Genomic DNA, 19735 nt, shown 5'->3' with positions numbered 1-19735 from the left:
CCTACCCTTCCTACAAGGTCAAGTTCAGTGTTAAATGACCTAATTATACTCTACCTTGAATTGCCCTTTAGTTGTTTCATGTGTGTAAATCTTGCCTCCTTAACTAGATTGTATTTATTGTGCTCAAGAAGTTTAGATGTTTCTCCCCTATCATCCATCAGTATCTGGCACAGGGGTAGGTACATACTAGGTGCTCCACAAATGTGAACTGAATATGAAATTCTGCCCTGTCAGGTCATCAAACAGGAACAGATGTCACAGGGCTACCAAGACCCCTTCTGAATCATTCCTCAACAAAGCCAGCAGTTAAGTAGAGAATGAAGAAAGACAAGGGGAGGGAGCCTGGTGGAAAAAGTAACTGAGGTTTTTGCCTTGTCTTCGATTTTTGAATCTTTGTTATTGGGTGTGATTTACTGCTGGTTAGGGAAGGGGGAAGTTCTATTTGGAAGAAATGATGGAAAACAAAATAAATTAATATATTTATTAATAATAAAATACATTAATAAAATATTTTTTAGAAAGTAATTTGACAGGTTGTCAGCCAATAATATTTAGCTGTATGGGGAACCCTATAAAGAAAGGAGATTGAATGAATAAATGAATGGAAAAGGGTTATTAAGCACTTACTACATACCAAACCCTATGGTAATTGCTGGGAATATAAATATAAAACCGGAACAGTCCTTGCTCTTACAGAGCTTATAGTCTAATGGGGGAGATATTAGTTATAGATGAATAGAGGATACAGAAGAATCTTTTGGTCTGGGAAGTCATAGAAGCGGTAAATATGATAATAGGGCAATCTGTTGACAAGTGCTTTTTGAAAATGGTAGTGCTGATTTTATTACAGTTCTTAGAATAAGAATTAGAAAGCTGGGTGTTGAGATGAGGAGGTTGCACTGAGGAGTGCATGGGCCCAGGGGGTTCAGAGATGAGTGGCTGAGTGGCTTAGCTTCTCTCACGAGTGGCGTCTGGAGATTCGATTTGGAAGGAAGAACAGCTGTAGCAGCAGGGTGGAAAATGGCTCTGGAGCAGATGAGGCTGTAAGGTACCTGGAAAGCAATAGAAATTGAAAGTTGAAAATAGATGCAGTCTCTCCCTTTGAGGAACTATTACTTTGGTTGGGAAGATAATTTAGCCACAGAGTGAGGCAGAATTCATAAGGAGGGGCTTTCACGTGGAGGTGAATTTTAAATATCTTATTGTAGGGCTTGGTTGTAGAGTAAGTAGGGGATAAAGGCTTCTGACAGTTTTGATTCAGTTGATGATTAATGTGTTAACTGTTGTGGTTGCCTAACTCACTTAAATGAGAATAATTAAAAAATTTGTGCCTTATCATAAAGGAACCTTGGGGAATGGGATGGACATGGAGGAAATGTAGTTGATGTAAAACAAAAGATGTCAATAAAAAGACTTTTTTTTTTAAAGGAATAAATAGGATGTCCCAGTTGGAACCTCTCCCTTTCCATGGGCCAATGACTCCATTAGCTCAGGAGTGTAGAAGAAAGGGCCAAACACAGTTCTTCATAATCTGGGATTGTTTGTGAGTTCTATATGTAATCTTTAAGGTCTTTGGTTGATAGAGATTTTACACGAGTAAGATATATAACCTCTTCTGTGTTACTTTTACTTGATCTGATGGTTTTTGTCAGCCCTCATCCTTCTTGACCTCTCTGCAGCATTTGATACCATTGATCACCTTCTTCTCTTGGATACTCTTTTCTTTCTAGGTTTTCATGACACTATTCTCTCTCGATTGTTCTCCTACCTGTATGACCACTTCTTCTCAGTCTCTTGTTGGACCCTTATCCAAGCACTCTCAACTGGGTGTCCATCAAGCCTCTTCCTTGGGCCTTCTTTCCTTCTCTTGTAGCATCTCACTTGGTGATCTCATCAGCTCTCATAGGTCCAATGATCATTCCTATATAGATGGTTTCCAGATCTTTATATCCAGCCCTAGTCTTCCTCCTGAGCTCCATTCCCATACTGACAACTTCCTTTTGAACATCGCAAACTGGATATCCCAGAGCCATCTCAAGCATGATATATTTATAATAGAACTCCCTATCTTTCCCCACAAACCCTCCCTACTTCTCTACTTCCCTGTTACAGTCAAGGGCATCACTCTTCCTCCCAGTCTTTCTTTGTTCAGTCATTTTCAGTTGTGTGCAACTCTTCGTGACCCCATCTTGGCAGAGATATTGGAGTGGTTTGCCATTTCCTTCTCCAGCTCATTTTACAGATGAGCGACTAAGGCAAACAGAGTTAAGTGACTTGCCCAGGGTCACACAGCTAGTGTTTGAGGCCAGATTTGAACTTGGGAAGATGAGTCTTCCTGACTCCAGGCATTGTGCTTTATCCACTGTGCCACCCAGCTACTCTCCTCCCAGTTACCCAGATTCAAAACCTTGGTATCATCCTCAACTCCTCATTTGCACTTACCACGTATAACCAATATGTTGAAAAATGTTGTCATTTTGATCTTTATAATATCTCTCATATATACCCCCTTCTCTCTACTCACATAGCTACAACCCTAGCTCAGGCTCTTATCACCTCTTGCCAGAATTATTTCAATAGCCTGCTAATTGGCTTCTGCCTCAAGTCTCTCCTCATTCTAATTCACCCTATACCCAGCTGCCAAAGAGATTTCCCTTCAAGTTCAGGTCTGACCATGTCACTCCCCTGCTTAGTCTACTCCAGTGGCTCCCTGTTGACCCCAGGATCAAATGTAAACTCAGTTTTGTGTTTGAAGCCCTGCACAACCTGGCCCCTTTCTACCTGTAAGTCTTCTTCTACTTTGCATCCCTCCATGGACTCTGATCCAACCGCACAGGCCTTTTTGCTGCTCCTTGTGCATAGCACTTCACCTTCATCTCCATGTCTTTATGTCCATTATCCTCTCATGGCTGGAACGTTCTGCCTCCTCCTCTTTATCACTTATTTTTCTTAGTGTGTTCAAATCCTGCCTTCCACAGGAGGCCTTTCTGGAGCTCTCTGTTATTGCCTTCCCCTCTCAGGTTACCTTTCTAGCACTCTGTATAGATCTTGTATGTACCTAGTTATTTACAAACATTATTTCTCTCATTAGAATGTAATCTTAAATGCAGAAACTGATTTTTTTTTGCCTTTCTTTGTATCCTTACTGTTTAGCACAATGGCTGGCACATAGTAAATGTATACTAATTATTTTTGTGATCATCCACCTTTTACTGAGAAAATAAGAGCAAGATATTTATTAAAAGCTTGAAATCCGCAGCCTTGTGCCATCATATTTATCATAAAATTTAGAACAAAAGAAATCTTTGCAGAAGAAGCCAGTCACCATCTCTTGAGGGAGTCCATTCTGCTTTTGGACAGCTTCGTTAGGAAATTTTTCTTCCCTCCAACCCTAAATCTCTCTCTTTGCAATTTCCACCCATTGTGCCTTGTTCTGTCTTTTGAGGCCAAGTAGAACAATTTCCTCTTGGGCAGGGCAGCCCCTTCCAATACTTGAAGTACTGCTATCATGTGCCTTCTAAGTCTAGGCCAAACATCTCCAGTTTTTTCATCCAGTACATAAGTGTACATCTTAAAATGAGATGCCTCCAAATGAACTCAGTATTGCAAGTGACATCTGACCAGGTCAGATTACAGTGGGGGTGCCTTCTTCTGGACAGTTTGTCTCTTCATGCAGCCTCCTCGTATTAGCTTTTTGGGGCTAAGGTCACCCTGTTGATTCACACTGAGCTTGCTCTCTACTAAAACTCCAAAACTTGTCTGGTCACAACTCACTTATCTTGAGCTAGCATAGTGTGTGTGTGTGTGTGTGTGTGTGTGTGTGTGTATGTGTGTATAGACAGATAGATAGATATAGATATACACACATATATACACTTAACGTTTTTTTAAATTTTGAGTTCCAAATTCTCTCCCTCCCGTCTTCTTATTTGCCCTCCCTGAGATGGTAAGCACTTTGATATAAGTTATGTATGCACAATCATGCAAAACATATTTCCATATTAGTCAACTCATTGTTCATTGTGACTACGTCCATTGATGAAGCTTCCCCCCTCAGGGGATCATAGATTTAGAGGTGTAAAGGACCTTGAAGTGACCTGTTCTAAAGCTGTCATTTTAAAGATGAGGAAAGTGAGACCCGGGGAAGTCAGATGACTTGCCCAAAGTCACACAAATAGTGTCAATGGTGGGGTTTGTATCAAGGCCTTTGTCTTTAGAGTCTGCTTTTTTCATGATGTTATGCACCACATCTTTGCATAGTCTTAAAAAACTTGGAGTCAGACCTGGGTTTAAATCCCATCTCTGACATTTCCTTGTTTTGAGATCATGAGCAAGTACCAGAATTTTTGAACCTCAGTTTACTGGTCTGTAAATAGAGAGGATAATATCTCACAGGCTGGCTGTGAGGCTTAACTGATATAATTGTAATGAAGGTTTGAAGCATAGTCGCTAGATAATGTATAATATAATACAAACCCTAATGACTGTTGTTAGAGATAAGGATGGGATCTATGATTTCATTGATGTGTAAGGATCTCCCAGATAAAGAAAGTCTGCCAACACAGGTCAGCACCTTCTTTTTCAATTTACGTTCTTAGCGAGCTAACATTAGAGCAGTAGGAGGTTAAGTGACTTGACCATGGTCACCCAAGCAGTACACATCAGAGGCAGGGCTTGAACCCATGTCTTCCTGGCTCTCTGAGGCCACTATATCATACAATATCTCTTAATGTTATTGAAGAAAGAATCATTGATTTTTTTTTTAAAGTGAGTATATTCCAGGTTGTCAGAATATGTATTAAAGTGTCTCATATCTTATGTTCCTAAAGATGAATTCTAAATACTTGGCTTCCTGTTGGCTTCTGACCTGATCCCCCTTTCCTGAAATGTAATTGAAATCTCTTCCTGACACCACCCTTTTTATTGGATATGGGAAAGGTGCCATATCCTTAAATGACTTTTCCCTCATTCCTTTCATTTGAGGAGCATATGTCCTTGAGAGTGGATGTTGGCCTTTCTCCCAATTCATGTTCATGATCATCAATCTTCCAATTCAGATTTAACATGGCATCTCTTAAACAGCCCCTGTTCTATGTGTTAAACAAAGATTCCACTCTTGGATGGCTCCTTTCCTTGGCCTTTTTTAGTCCAATACATTTCTCTCTTCATGTTCAGCCTTGTTTCATACCTGGTTTTTCATCTCTCAACTTTTATACATTTATAATATGTATGCATGGCAATGCCTCAGTCACTTAATAGCTGTGTGACCCTGGGTAAGTCACTTAACCCTGTTTGCCTCAGTTTCCTCACCTGTAAAATGAGCTGAAGAAGGAAATGGCAAAGCATTGTAGTATCTTTGCCAAGAAAACCCTAAACGAGGTCATGAAGAATTAGATATGTGTATGTGTATGTATATGTGTATGGCTGAAGGGGTCTTACAGAACATCTCATTGAATGCCCTATTTTGCAGATGAGGAAACTGAGGCTCAGGGAGCTTAAGTCACTTGACTAAGGTCATACAGGCTATAAGCACCAGAGGTGAGATTCGAAACCAGGTCTCTCACTTTGGAGCTAGTGACACTGTTTCACTCTGCCTCTCCAGACTTCTGCATTTTTCTACTGTTCATATGAAAATATCCAACTTGGTTGAGGCCTTTTTTATTGATAGGATTTAATTTTAGTTCTTCAAAGCCTCTTTGGAATGCCCTTTTTTCCCCTTCCAAGTTGATTCTCAATTTCCACCTTGTTCACTTGTCAGAAGCTGTTAGATTTCTCCATCGGATTTTCCAGTCCTTCTCTTAGGACTTCAGTTTCATCTTTAGTTGGCTTGTTTCCTTCAACTCTTTGGCACTTCTTTCCCTCCGTTATTTAATTTATTCAAAAATAATATTTTATAATATAATAGGATACAATCTGATTCAATATAATAGAATAGATAATATAATATGACATACAATCTCTTGATTTTACATTACTTTTTTTCTCCCCTGAATGATGCAGTGGAAAGAGTGTTGAACCTATGATAGAACCGAGTTCAAATTCTAGATCTACACTTACCACCTGCGTGACCTTAGCCAAGTCACTTAATTTTTAATCCCTCTGGCTTCAGTTTCCTCACGTGTTCAACAAAGGGGTCAAAGTTGGTGACGTCTCAGGTCCCTTCCAGCCCTAGATCAAAGGTCTTTTGATCCTTCCCTCCTTGCCTACTTCTCAAATCATCACTTGTAATAAAGAATTAAAAAGTTAAAGAAAGAAGACAGTTTCAGAAAGCCAACCAACACTGTTTCACACAACCAATGGAGTATGACAGTCCTGCAACATTTCACTGACCAGTTTTGTCTCTATGTTATCTTTTCACCTTTCTTTCCATTTAGAACTCAGTGCTTTCTTTTCTCTCTTTTCTGGCAAAATGGAAAGAGTCCTGACTCTTGAGTCAGAGGACATGCTTTCTGATATCACCTCTGATGTTTAGTACTGGTGTGTCCTCGGGTGAGTCACTTAACCTCCTTGGACCTCAGTTTCCTCATGTGTAAAATGAGCAGGTTGGATGAGATGGACTCTGAGTCAGCTCTACATTGATGATGCTATGACCCTAATTCGGCTTCATTAATTCAGCTTCATGATTCAACAAAAGCTATATTTTCTTGGTGATTTTTTGCTTCAATTCTTGTTCATCCCCAATTACTTAGTATTTTATGTTTCCTTTCTCCCTCTCCTTTCTTCCTTCATGCAACTCACCTGACATCCACAGTCTTACCTTTTTTATGTTGACCAATTAATATAATTAATTATCATTAATTAACATCATTATTCATAACATAAATTAGAGTATAGCATTAATATTATTAGCTATTATACAACTTTAAATAGTTGATGTTAATTATATCTACATTGCTCTATATTTTATATATAATAATATATAATTATTATACATATTAGTAACTCCATATGGGCTCATGACCCACAGTTTAAGAAGTGCTGAAGGGATCACTAGTGGAAAAAGTTTAAGAAGCACTGGTTTAGATCACGATAATTAAAAAAAAATATTTTTGCCAGCTTCATTTTTTTTTGTTTTTGTTTTTGTTTTTTTGCTAGGCAATCAGGGTTAAGTGACTTGTCCAAAGTCACACAGTTAGTAAATGTCAAGTGTCTGAGGCCAGATTTGAAATCAGGTTCTCTTGACTCCAAGGGTGGAGCTCTATCCACTGTGCCACTTAGCTACCCCCATCCTCATTTTTTAATCCATAGAAAGGGATATCTTGAACCTCTGTAGACTTTCATATTTTTTTGTGAAAGCTGAGTGACACATTTCAGAATGGAAGAGAATTTGATTAGGTTCCTTTATGATGGTTAGCTGGTACCAGGTGTTGGTCAACAGTTCTCGTATATAACCTGATACACAGGGCACACCTCCTTCTACAAACCCCAGTTGATGGAAATGCAAACAGATGACTCATAGCCAATAGTCTATGTACTAAGCAGGTGGAATAAAGGCTTCTTAGAGCAGTAAAGAAGGATGTCACTTTGGCCTGTTGCAGAATATTTCTTACCCATAACCATGATGGAAATGAATTTCTTTATACTTAAATTATTTTAGGAAGCTGTTCAAAATGGCCCTGTGGATACACTTACATACACATACTTTATGTATTATATAATGTATGTGTACATATACTCACAATACATATAAAAATACACACATGCATATATATGTGTGTATATATATATATATATATATATATATGTATTGTATAGATCATGGTGAACTGGACAAGGACCCTAAAATTTTGTCCCCCCTTTCTCTCCTCAGTTAACTGTCTCTTATCAAGTTGCAAAAATATAGAGCCCAGAAATCCAGGTGCCACCCACAGCTTAGGTGGCATTAAAATAACTTCAGATGATCTAATTTTGTGGCTCTGTTTCGTGATTTTCCAGTGAAGTGCTATACTATTTATATTCTAATATACAATTTCCTGTGAAATTTTATACTGTTGCTACATTTATAACCACTTTTCTTTCAAACCTGTGGCTAGATACTCTGGCTCATGGTTTCCTTTTTTTTTTTATGACTATACCATCTTTTTCAGAAATTTGCATGCAAACCAGATGTCAAGCCTGCAATAGATTCTGTGATAATAAAAGTTACCTTCTGGACCCCTAGATGTGGAAAGAGGCCTTTTTGATATTTAAACATATTTTTAAAAAGTTTCTCCTTCTACCCTCAATTTTCCATATATTTTACCTGAGCATTCTGTTTGAATTTTATATTATTATTAAGAATATAGGCTTTATCATCATTAGTACTCCCAGGGCCTTTTTAATTCTAATGTTCTCTAATTCTATGCCTGGGGATTTACTCAGGGCAAAGTAGAAATTGTGTATTATTGGTAGAGATGAAAATCTTCTGGAATTTTGAAACCCTGGAGGAAAATTCCCTTCACATCTGTTTGTATGCAGAAGAAATGATTTTTTGGAGGGGGAGGGTTGAAATTTGTGCAGTAATTATCTTTTAAAATTGCCATTTTAACTGGAAAGTTTTACTTTCGGAACATAATTACGTATAAGTTGATTAGCACATGAATCATTGTTATGTCAAATTTAAAACTCCCCCCCCCTTTTTTTTAACAATCTTTGTTGTTGTTATTCAGTTGTTCCAGTCATGTCCAGCTCTTCATGACCCATTTTTGAGAGTTTTCTTGGCAGAGATTCTGGTTTGCCATTTCCTTCTCCAGCTCATTTTACTGATGAGGAAATTGAGGCAAACAGGGTTAAATGACTTGCCCAGGGTTAGATAGCTAGTAAGTGTCTGAGGTGAATTTGAACTCATGAAGACGAGACTTCCAAATTCTCAGCCCAATGGTCTATCCACTACAGCACCTAGTTTCCCTTTCAAATCTTAGCAATTTGTAAAAACTAAACATTTAATTGTTTTAAATGTTTATTATCAGTACAACTACAAGAAACTTGAAGGAATCTGGCCTTACCAATTTTTGTCAGGTTATGAAAGCAAAAACTTGAAAAGAAGAAATGGTTGGATTCCAGTAGAACAAGAAAAATGATGTAAGTACTTAGCCGATCATACATTAATCGTCAAGCTCCTAGAATGACTCTAGATTTGGAAATGAAAAAAACCTTCAAAAATCTCAAAGCTTCTTTGGCTGTGAAGAAGCAGCCCTTTTAATGAACGTAGCCATGATGGGCAAAGACTAAAAGATCAATTCTTCCTTTGAGCTGTGATCGATTAGTTTGCAGAAGGGACGTGCTTTGGATGAGAGCCTCAATCAGAGTCCCTTGTTTAGCACCAAAGCTTCAAAGTGAGTGTGAAAGAAGCGACAAGAGATGCCTGAGACAAGAAGGTAAAAAATAGAGAGGAAGAAAAGAGGACAGTGGTGGAGATCAGCATTGGCAGCCTTGCTGAGAAACTGGGTGGGGGGTTGGGGAGAGGCAAGAATAGCAGAGAGCAGGACACTGTGGATGGTGACAATCAGTGATGGAGAGAGGGAGGATGGAACAACACTGGCATCCAGCTGAGCCTCAGTGCTGGGATTTTGAAGGCATAGTTCATTGCCCTGTGTTTAGAAATAGGTAGGTTGTTGCTATTCCGTCATTTTTCAGTTATGTCTGACTCTATGTGACCCCATTTGGGGTATTCTTGGCAAAGATACTGGAGTGATTTGCCGTTTCCTTCTCCAGCTCCTTTGGCAGATGAGGAAACAGGCAAACAGAGTTAAGTGACTTGCTCAGGGTCACACAGCTAGTAAGTGTCTGTGGCTAGATTCGAACACAGGTCTTTCTGACTCCAGGCCCAGTGCTCTGTCTACTGCATCCCCTAACTGCCCTAGGTGGGGGTGAGAAGGGCACAAATAACCATTAGTCTTGCAGCTCGATAGCCCACGAAGGCATCTGTGCCTCACTGAAAGTGTGCCAACCAGTATATAGTTCATCAGTCTGGGAGCAGTATTCATTGCATAGCATTTTCTATCCTTAGCATGTTATAGGGTCATCAATTTAGACCTGGAAGGGACCTAGGCCATCTAGTCCACCCTCTTCCTTCTCTTCTTGCCTAACAATTTACAGGTGAGGACCGCAGAGGTTAAAACGATTTGTCCAAGGTCACACAAATTACAGGATCATAGATTTAGTGCTGTTTACTGAGTAGCACAACTGGGATCCAAACCCAGGTTCTCTGACCCCAAACCCAACACTCTTTCCAACATACCACACTACCTCCATAATAACCAATGTTCATGATGATACTGAATCTTCAAGAAAAGATTAACATGTTTTTTCTACTCTGTTTAATCAAGACATGCATTTATTAAGTATTTATTTAAATGCGATTTACTGTGCTACGTGCTGGGAGTGTCCACTCCACTTTGCCTCTGCTGCCCTGCCTGGTTTCAACAAGAGGTTCCCTCCTCCGCCTGGCCCCCGGAGTACTGTTCTATCTCCTTTCCTGCCTCTTTTTGTGTGCTGTCTCCCTGTTTAGAGTGTAAGCTCCTTGAGGGCACAGACTGACCATCTTTTTATCAACTATATCCTCTGCACATAGGACAGTGCCTGGCATGATGTAGTCACTTAATAAATGTTTATTACATCAGATATAAATACAAACAGAAAGAGAGTCCTTGCCTTCAGGGAGCTTGCATTCTAATGGGGGAAGACAACATATAAAAAGAAGCTGAAAAGGGGATGAGGTGAGAAAGAGAAGAAGGGATGGGCAAAGTGTGAACAGTATAGAGAAATTCCAGGAGATTGAGGAATGCAGCTTGCACAGGAAAGAAGACATGGTTGGCCTGGGCACTCTCCTTAAAATGGAGGTTTTGAGAGGAACCACCAATCTGTGAATACCAGGGCTGGCCTGAGGCTTCAGGATGAAGGATTCTGGGTCATGGGAGAGAAATTCTGGAAGAGTCAATTGTGTAGTCTGGACAGGAATAAAGGCAAGAATCTGGGCAAGACATGTTACCTTTTTCTTAGGAATTTAAAAATAGGTATAATTGATACAGTGCTTTAGGGTTTGCAGACTGCTTTATGTATATGATTTCATTTACTTCTCCTTCATTTGCACAACAAACCTGTGTAGTAGGTGCTATTATTATCCCCATTTTACATATGAGGAAACAAGCACAGAGATGTTAAATGTCTTATCTAGGAGCACACAGCTAGAAAGTGTCCACGGTACAATTCAAACTGAGGCCTTCCTCACTCTAAGCCCTGCCTTCTAGCCACCTTATTACCTAGTTGTCTAAGAAACAAACAAACAAACAAACAGGACAAGAAAACAGAACTAGCTGGGTTGGGTCAGGGCAGAGTGATGCTTGAAGAATTTAGAACAGAACAGTATGTGCTATTTATTGCCAAAAATATTTGCTCATCACTAACAGACTCTTCCTATTTAAAAAAAAATCACATGACTCGATAGATGGCTCATCTGCACGGTAGTCAAGAAACACCAGCACTAGAAAACAAGTGCTTTCATTGCATTTCAGCAGCATCAGCCTCATGTCAGAGGGGAAGAGCCTGTCCTGGGAAAGGGCTTGAGATCTTTCCCTGGGAGGCTTTTAGCGCTGTATTATGACCCATTCCCCTTGGGATTCCAAGAGAGCCACCATTTTCTTGTGTCATGTTTTCTGAATACAATGCCATACAAATATTAAACAGACTATTAATTTTGAGAGAAAAAAAATAAGAGGAGGGGAAAAGGAAAAAATAACCTCAAACTCAGTGGATGTGTTTGCCCCATGGAACTTTGCTTAATCAGTTCTTATTTTATGAGCAGCCTCTGGCAGCACCTTGCCAACCTCACAGGTCCTGAAAACTAAATAGAATAACAGGACAGGGAGAATGGGACCCTGAGCTGGGGGTAGGGGGTAGGGCACAGAAATAGAAGAGGGAGATAATGATGCCTTGAACAGCATGCAGGAAGTTACCCTGGGACATTCCTATTGTTATGGAGCAATAAGGAATAGCTAAATGAAGCAGAGCAGCCAGGTGGTACAGTGGAAAGGGTACTGGGCCTAGAGTCGGAAAGATACATCTTCCTGAGTTCAAATCTGGCCTCAGATGCTTACTAACTGTATGGCCCTGGGCAAGTCACTTCACTCTATTTACCTCAGTTTCTCCATCTGTAAAGTGAACTGGAGAAGGAAGTGGCGAATCACTATCTTGGCCAAATGGGGTCACGAAGAGTTGTACATGATTGAACAACTACAACAAAATCCATAGCCTTTTTTTGGAACTTACTATTCGTAACCAATTTGTTTTCCAGTCCTGTGGGTTCCCTCTTCATCATAGCTCTGAGCATAAGCTCCCTCCTCTGACACTGCTATTAGCTTGTTGCAGATCCTCTGTACCTCCCACCTGGATTATTGCAGTAGCCTGCTAGTTGATTTCTTACCACCAGCCTCTCCCCTCTCCAGTCCATTCTGTACTCAGCTGTCAAATCGGTCTTCCTAAAGTGCATGTCTGACAATGTCAGCCCCCTATTCAATCAATTCTAGTACCTCTGTTTGATATATATAAAATCCTCTGTTTGGTGTTTAAAGCCCTTTATAATTTGGCTCCTTCTTGCCTTTCCAGTCTTCTTATACCATATTTCCCTCCAAATATTCTACAATTTAGTGACACTGATCTCCGTGCTGTTCCTTGAACAAGATACTCCATCTCTCAAGGCTGAGCATTTTCACTGGCTATCTCCCACGCCTGAAATTTTCTGTTTCCTCTTCTCTGCCTTCTGGCTTTCCTGGATTCCTTCAAGTCTCTACTAAAATCCCACCTTCTGCAAGATGCCTTTCCTGATTCCTCACCACCACCACCCATGCTGAGATTATCAATAATTTATCCTATATTTGATTCTGGAGATAAGACGGAGTCATTGGAATTTCTTGATTAAGATGGTGACATGGTCAGACCTATGCTTCTGAAGCATTACCTTGACAGCTGAGCGTAGGATGGATTGAGGAGGGGAGAGACGTATAGCAGAGGGACCATAAATGATGATGAAACTGTATTTCAGATCCAGCTGAGAGTTACTATTTGAAATATACTGAGTTTACTTCCAACTCCCCATCCCAGAGAAGTGGGTTTTATGCCAGTGATCCTAACTGGGCATAACATAGCCTTGCCTGAACGGAAGTAAGCTTCTCTGTCCACTCATGTCTGGTTTTTTGGTGTATTTCTAAACACAGAGCAATGCCTTTCACATTGAGTCCCTCACAGAGTTTGGGGACAGACCTCAGGGTAGGATAGAACTTTTTACCACATCTCCCACAAGACTTTGGGGGAGGGAGCTATACTTGTTGGGAGAAGGGAGTGACATATGCTGACCTGTGCTGTAAAAATGGCAATCTTATGACAGTGGAGGATAGTTTGGGAGGGAAGAGGCTGTATACAGTGAGACCCATTAGGATCCTGATGAGAGCCTGAGCTAGGGTGGTCTAAAATGATAGTCCTTCATGGATATAAAACTACCCCCAGACTAAATTCATTCTGTGTCATTAATTTCTGACCAAGTCTCCCCGGCAATGGAACCACCCATACCAGTAAGTACTGGTAGCATCATAAAGGGGCTCTGGCCTTATATTTATCCTGAGGTAGCACAGTGGCTAAAGCACTGGGCTTGGAGTCAGGAAGGTCTGAGGTCAACTCTGACCACAGACACTTACTAGATGTATAACTTCTGTTTGTTTTAGGTTCCTCATCTGTAAAATGGCAATAATTAATAGCATCTCCCTCTCAGGGTTGTTGTGAGGATCAAATGAGATAATAATTGGAAAGCACTTAGTACAGTGCCTGGCATATAGTAAATGCTCTATAAATGTTAGTTATTATTATTATTTTGTTTATATTAATTATCTGTGTGTATGCTATACCACTCCCCACCCCCCAACAGAATGTAAGCTGCTTCAGGATTTTGTTTTGTATATCTAGTACCTAGCCTACAGAAGGTAATTGATAATTGTTGATTGAATTGAATTCACCATGCTTATCTACAGAAACTCAAAAACCTAACAACCTCTGATGCTGAGCCATACCACTCCGTGGCCTACGTGTAATGAAACGCACAACACATTCAGTTGCTTGTATTTAAGATTCCAAGGTAGAAATGGCAGTGATGACAGTCTTCATATTGCATTTTTCTCTTTGTAAGATAAACTGTACTCTGAGGACATGGGGAAGGCAGTATTGCTCAGTGGATAGAGTAATGGATTTAGTCCAAGGATCTGGATTCAAATTTGGGTCCTCTGCTTAATGCCTTCATGTCCTTTAGAAAATTGCTTAATTTTCCTGGGCCTCATTTCCCTCAACTAATGAAGGTATTGGACTTGATGGCTTCTGAGAATGTTTCTAACTCAAAAATCTATGGACCTATTATTAGAAAGGTGCTTTCAAAGTGTTCCACAAAACCTTCAGGAGTTCGGTCCAGTATTTCAGCCTGGGATTCTGCCAAGAATATTCTTCCTACACCACGGGATATTGTTATGGCCTTGTGCTACAAAGTCTTTGATTCTTTTTGTTTCTCACTTGCTTCCAATTTTATCATCTTCTATGTAAGGGATCTGTGTTTCCTACAAGGCTTTAGGACAAAACATTAAATGCCTTTTCTCCTGCGTATTGAAAGGTAATGATAAGATTGTGTAGCCCTCCTCAGACCCACATGCATGCCTCCTCCTACAAAAAACCTTTCCTGACTTCCCCTAGAGTTAGTGCCAGCGAAATCCCAGAAAGTACTTTGTATTGATTTTTAAAATCTATCTTTTGTACAAGTCGTATAAGAGTACAATGTTAAGTTCCTCGAGGGTCTAGGCTGACTCTTCTATCTCTGTAGTTCTAGCACCTGGCACAGTGCTTGGCACACAGTGTTTGCTGAGTTGAAATGAAGGCCTGGTTGTTTCTTGCCTTTTTCTACAGCTACCTGACACTTGACTCATTTCTAGAGACAAGGATAGGATGTTTGTTTTTGTTTCATTTTGTTTTGATGCTGGGTACTAGCAAGTAGCTATCACTTCTAGAAACTGGATGCACAGACCAATTGAATAGACTAGGGATTCTTAACCTAGAGTCTGTGAATCTATTTAAACAGTTTTTATGAAACCTTTTTAGAAAATATAATTTGTTTCTTTTGTAAGTCTGTGTATTTTATTTTTATACATTTAATAACATTATTCTGAGAAGGGCTTCACTAGATTGCCAAATGGGTCCCTGATACAAAAGAGGGTAACAACCCCTGGAATGGACCTAGGATGAATGCCACGTGAGGGTATATTAAAGTGTTAGACATTACTAAGCTTCCTTATTGGGACACAGAGAAACTTTCTTCATATCCTGGATGAAAGAGAAGTGGGCTAGGCACCCTACCAGTCTGTGCCCAGACAGTTGCCATAGTGAGGTCATTCATTACCCCTGTTCCACCTGAGACTGTCATTTGGAAGAAATGGTGGGATTAGTGACAATGCTTTTGCCATTCTCCATTAGCAGGCAGCTCTTGTTGAGAGATTTCATTTTCACAAATAGTCTGTAGCCTGGGCCATCTGTGTCACTACCTGCAAAATTCTAGATGCAACATTCTCTGACTAGAGATCATCTAGCAAGAAAGCCTTGATCGCAGAGCCATATGGCTTCATCAAGGGTAGGTCATAGCTAACTGATCTTATTTTCTTTATCTTGGCAGAGTTATTAAACGGGTAAAAGGAACCATATCAAGCATTCTTTTGCACCTGGGGTAAGTTTCACAATCTCTCCATTTCTCCCCATACACATACACCCTGGGTAAGCATTACAAAATATGTCCTGAACCAACTTTGCATGACCAAAATTGTGGGGAGAGGAGCAACGACCTATGTTCCAGAAACTCTGGAACAAAAAGAAACCATTGGTGGTGATGGTGGTGGAGGGAAGGGGGTTGATTTCATTTCTGGTATGGGTGGAGTAGAGAGGAAAGGGAGATTTAATTACTTTTAACTGCCGAAGGTGCTGGAGAGCACTGGAGTGCTGGAAGCACTCTCAAAATTTTAGTGCCCTAAGGGCAAAGTCCCAGTCACAGCACTGTAGTTAGAATTCTGCGGGTTGATCAAGGGAATGCCATAGATATAATTTATCTAAAACTGGGTAAAGCATTTAAAAATGCTTTTCTTGTGGAAAACATTGAGAAAGGTGGTCAAGCTGATAGTGTAATTACAAGGATTTGGAAGTAGCTGAACATCTGGAACCGAAGAATTGTCATTAATAGTTGAGGTCAGTTTAGAAGAAGGTCTTTCATGAAGTGATCTAGGGCTCTTTGTGGTTTAAAATTTTTTTTGGCTAGGCAGTGGAGTTAAGTGACTTGCCCAGGGTCACACAGCTAGTAAGTGTCAAGTGTCTGAGGCTGGATTTGAGCTCATGTCCTCCTGACTCCAGGGCCAGTGCTCTATCCATGTGGCTTAATATTTTAATCAGTTATTTGGATAAAGGCAGAATTGACATGCTTACCATATTTGCAAAAGACATAAAGTTTGATGGGATGGCTAACACTATAAAAGAGAATCAATATTAAAAAAAAATCTTCATAGGCTAGATATGTGGTCAAATTTAATCTAAATTTTAAGGGGGATAACTGTAAAGTCATACAGCTGGATTAAAAAAATCACCTGCACAAGTAAAAGATAGGGAAGGCATGGCTAAATAGCATTTCATTTGAAAAAGATTTGGGTTTTGGAACACTGGCTCATTGGATAGAGTGCTGGACCTGGAGTCAGAAAGAACTGAGTTCAAATACGACTCAGACACTTACTGTCGTATGTGTCCTAGGGCAAGTTCACTTAACCTTTGATTGTATCAGTTTCCTAAACTGTCAAATGGTGATAGTAATAGCACCTCCCTCCCAGGGTTGTTGTGAGGAGCAAATGAGAAAACATTTGTAAAGTGCTTAGCACAGTGCTTAATATACAATAGGCACTATATAAATGCTACTATTACTATTATTATTATCTAACACATGCAAAGTACATCACAAACCTTAAAGCACCATGTAAGTGTTATTATTATTAGTTCAATATGAGTCAACAATGTGATATGGCCACTAAGAAAGACTATGGGATCTTAGGATGCATTAAGAAAAACATTGTGTGGGGGCAGCTAGGTGGTTCAGTGGATAGAGCACTGGCCCTGGAGTCAGGTTGACCTGAGTTCAAATCTGGCCTCAGATACTTACTAGCTAGTTGTGTGACCCTGAGCAAGTCACTTAACCCCCATTACCTCCAAAATTTAAAAAAAAGAAAAGAAAAGCATTATGTTCAGGACCCGGGAGGTCTGCCCTATTCAGACCACATCTGGATTATTTTGTACCACTCTGGCAACTGTATTTTAGGAGTGACATTGATAAGCTGTAAAATACCTAGAGAAGGCCAACCAGGATGATTAAAGGGCCTTGGATTCATGCTTTGTGAGAATCAGATGAAAGAACTAGAGGTGTTCAGCCTAGAAGAGAATACTTAATAAGGGGGGGGGCAGGGAAACATGATATCTACCTTCAAGTATTTGAAGGGCTCTTGAAAGATAGATTAGACAGGATCTGTTTGGTCATTTAGAACAGAAGCAGGAAGACTGGGTGGAAGTTGCGAAGAGGCTATTTTAGGTTTGAAACAAGGGAAAAAAATTCTGTATCAGCCCTATTGAAAAGTAGACAGTGGTAGCTAGATGGAGAGAGCACCAGGCCTGGAGTCAGGAGGGCTTGAACTCAAATCTGGTCGCAGATACTCATTAGTAGTGTGGCCCTGGGCAAGTCACTTAACCCTGATTGCCACCAAAAAAAAAAAAACAAAACAGAAAGATAGAAAGAAAAGAAAAGTAGATTGGACTGCCTTTGAAGGCAGAAAGACTCTTCTTCATTGGTGAGCTTTGAGCACAGGCTGGTTTACAACTAGTCCAGGATACTGTTGAGGTGATACTAATTGAATATGGGTTAGAGGGGTGGGGAACCTGCGGCCCTGAGACCATGTGTGGCCCTCTAGGTCTTCAAGTGTGACCCTTTGACTGAATCCAAACTTCACAGAACAAATTCCCTTAATAAAAATAATTTATTCTGTAAAACTTGGACTCAGTCAAAAGGCCGCACCTAAGGACCTAGAAGGCCATATGTGGCCTCGAGGCTACCGGTTCCCTACCCCTGGTCAACTTGACCTATGAGATCCCTTCCAATTCTAAGGCCCTGTGATTCTGTAAATCAATTTGAACAACATAAAAATCCATTACCAGTAAATAGTGTAGATATTTCCTATTTTACAGATGAGAAAAATCAAGGCTTAGAAAAACTGACACATAGGTAATTAGTGCTAAAACTGGGTGTTTATATAAACCCTGGGACATCATGGTTCAGTGTTAGTTTGGGTCCTTCTCTGTGCCTCTCTTTTGCATGCCTTACTTCAAGGAACAGAGTTGATTCCAAATGGCTTTGTAACAGGAAAGAGCTGACTTGTTGAAGACTTGCTTGTTCCCTGCCTGGTTATTACTGTTATCCAATATAGCACTGACCCCATTCTTCCTATTTCTTTATCAAGTCTTCACTTTACTTTTCCTTGTAATTATAGGTGGCGATATACTTAGTTTTTCAAAAATAGTTGATTTTATCTGCGCCATTGGGTAAAGAATGTCTGACTGAAGTTCACTGATTAAGAAACAGTGATTGCTGAGAAAATGAATTTAGAATCTTCAGGGAGTTTTGTAAAAGAAGACATCCTTTTCCAGTATAAGAACATCTTTATTTTTCTGTAGATTCTCAAAGGACATTGTCCTTTCCTTTATCGCATTTGGTTTCCTGGTAGAGTTTTTTTTTTGTTGTTGTTAAATTCTTTACATTTTCTCAGAAGACAGCAATGATAGTGTTCAATTTTTACATGTTTTAGCTCTTTTAGTTCTTTTTTTATTGATGTTTAAAAAATAACATTATGTTTACTTCTTAATATCCCTCTAAGAGATGGTTCCTTTGTAACAAAGTTCAATTATGTAAAACAAATATGTAAAAGTGCTTTGCAAACTTTATATATAATTTATGATTCATTTTGTACCAGTAGACTTCCTACTAAGGAAAAGGATGTAGGTTTCATTATGGATTCTCTGGAATCAAGATTGGTCTTCACACTGATCTGAAGTCCGAGGACTTTAAGTGTTTTTAATCCTCGACAATATTTGTATTATTGTGACCATTGGGTATTTGTTGTCTTAGTTCTGCTTATTTCATTATTCAGTTAATATGAGACTTCTCAAGGTTTTCTGAATTCTTCGTGTGTGTTTATTAATATGTAATAATTTTCCACTATATTAATGTATCACAGTTTGTTCCAACTTTCCTCTAATCAATGGATACCCACTTTGTTCCCAGTTTTGTTGCCAGAAAAAGTGCTATTATAAATATTTTGGCATGTCTGGGACTTTTTCTTCTGTCTCAGACCTCCATGGGATAGTATACCCAGTGTTCTCTAGCATTGTATTTTGAAGAGTCCAATGTTGTGTTACCAAAAATCAGCTTGAGGCCATGGGATGCTCACCTCATCATAGTAATGTCTAGCTCTTTATTCACTCTGATCTACCACTTGCTTTCATGTCATGAGTATTTTTAGTCAACTAACAAGGCACAGTAGGCTTTGGGGTGCGGCTGGGGGACTGTGGCCTCCTCACCCTTTGTAGGACTTTCTATATTTTCCAGTGGATCTACTCCTAGGATGGCAGAGTGTTCTCTCCTGTTTCAGTGCTTCGACAA

At 39.7% G+C, this 19735-nt stretch overlaps 1 protein-coding gene across 5 annotated transcripts in view; it reads left to right on the top strand.

Annotated features, from left to right (window-relative positions):
- Positions 1-19735, top strand: part of RAB27A (RAB27A, member RAS oncogene family) — an 89211-nt gene that overhangs the window by 33177 nt on the left and 36299 nt on the right. For 4 of the 5 annotated variants that reach the window (XM_027840762.1, XM_027840764.1, XM_027840763.1 and 1 more), the window contains one exon: positions 15674-15724. The exons of the other annotated variant lie outside the window; for it this stretch is intronic. The gene's annotated coding sequence lies outside the window, so the exon portion shown is untranslated. The remainder of the gene's footprint in view (positions 1-15673; positions 15725-19735) is intronic. 5 annotated transcript variants of the gene reach the window in all.

Source organism: Vombatus ursinus, unplaced genomic scaffold (assembly GCF_900497805.2).
Source record: "Vombatus ursinus unplaced genomic scaffold, bare-nosed wombat genome assembly UNPS02014848.1, whole genome shotgun sequence".
In the NCBI taxonomy this organism is placed as follows: domain Eukaryota; kingdom Metazoa; phylum Chordata; class Mammalia; order Diprotodontia; family Vombatidae; genus Vombatus; species Vombatus ursinus.
The sequence above is the reverse complement of the archived record's forward strand: the minus strand, read 5'-3'. Positions and strand labels throughout refer to the sequence as shown.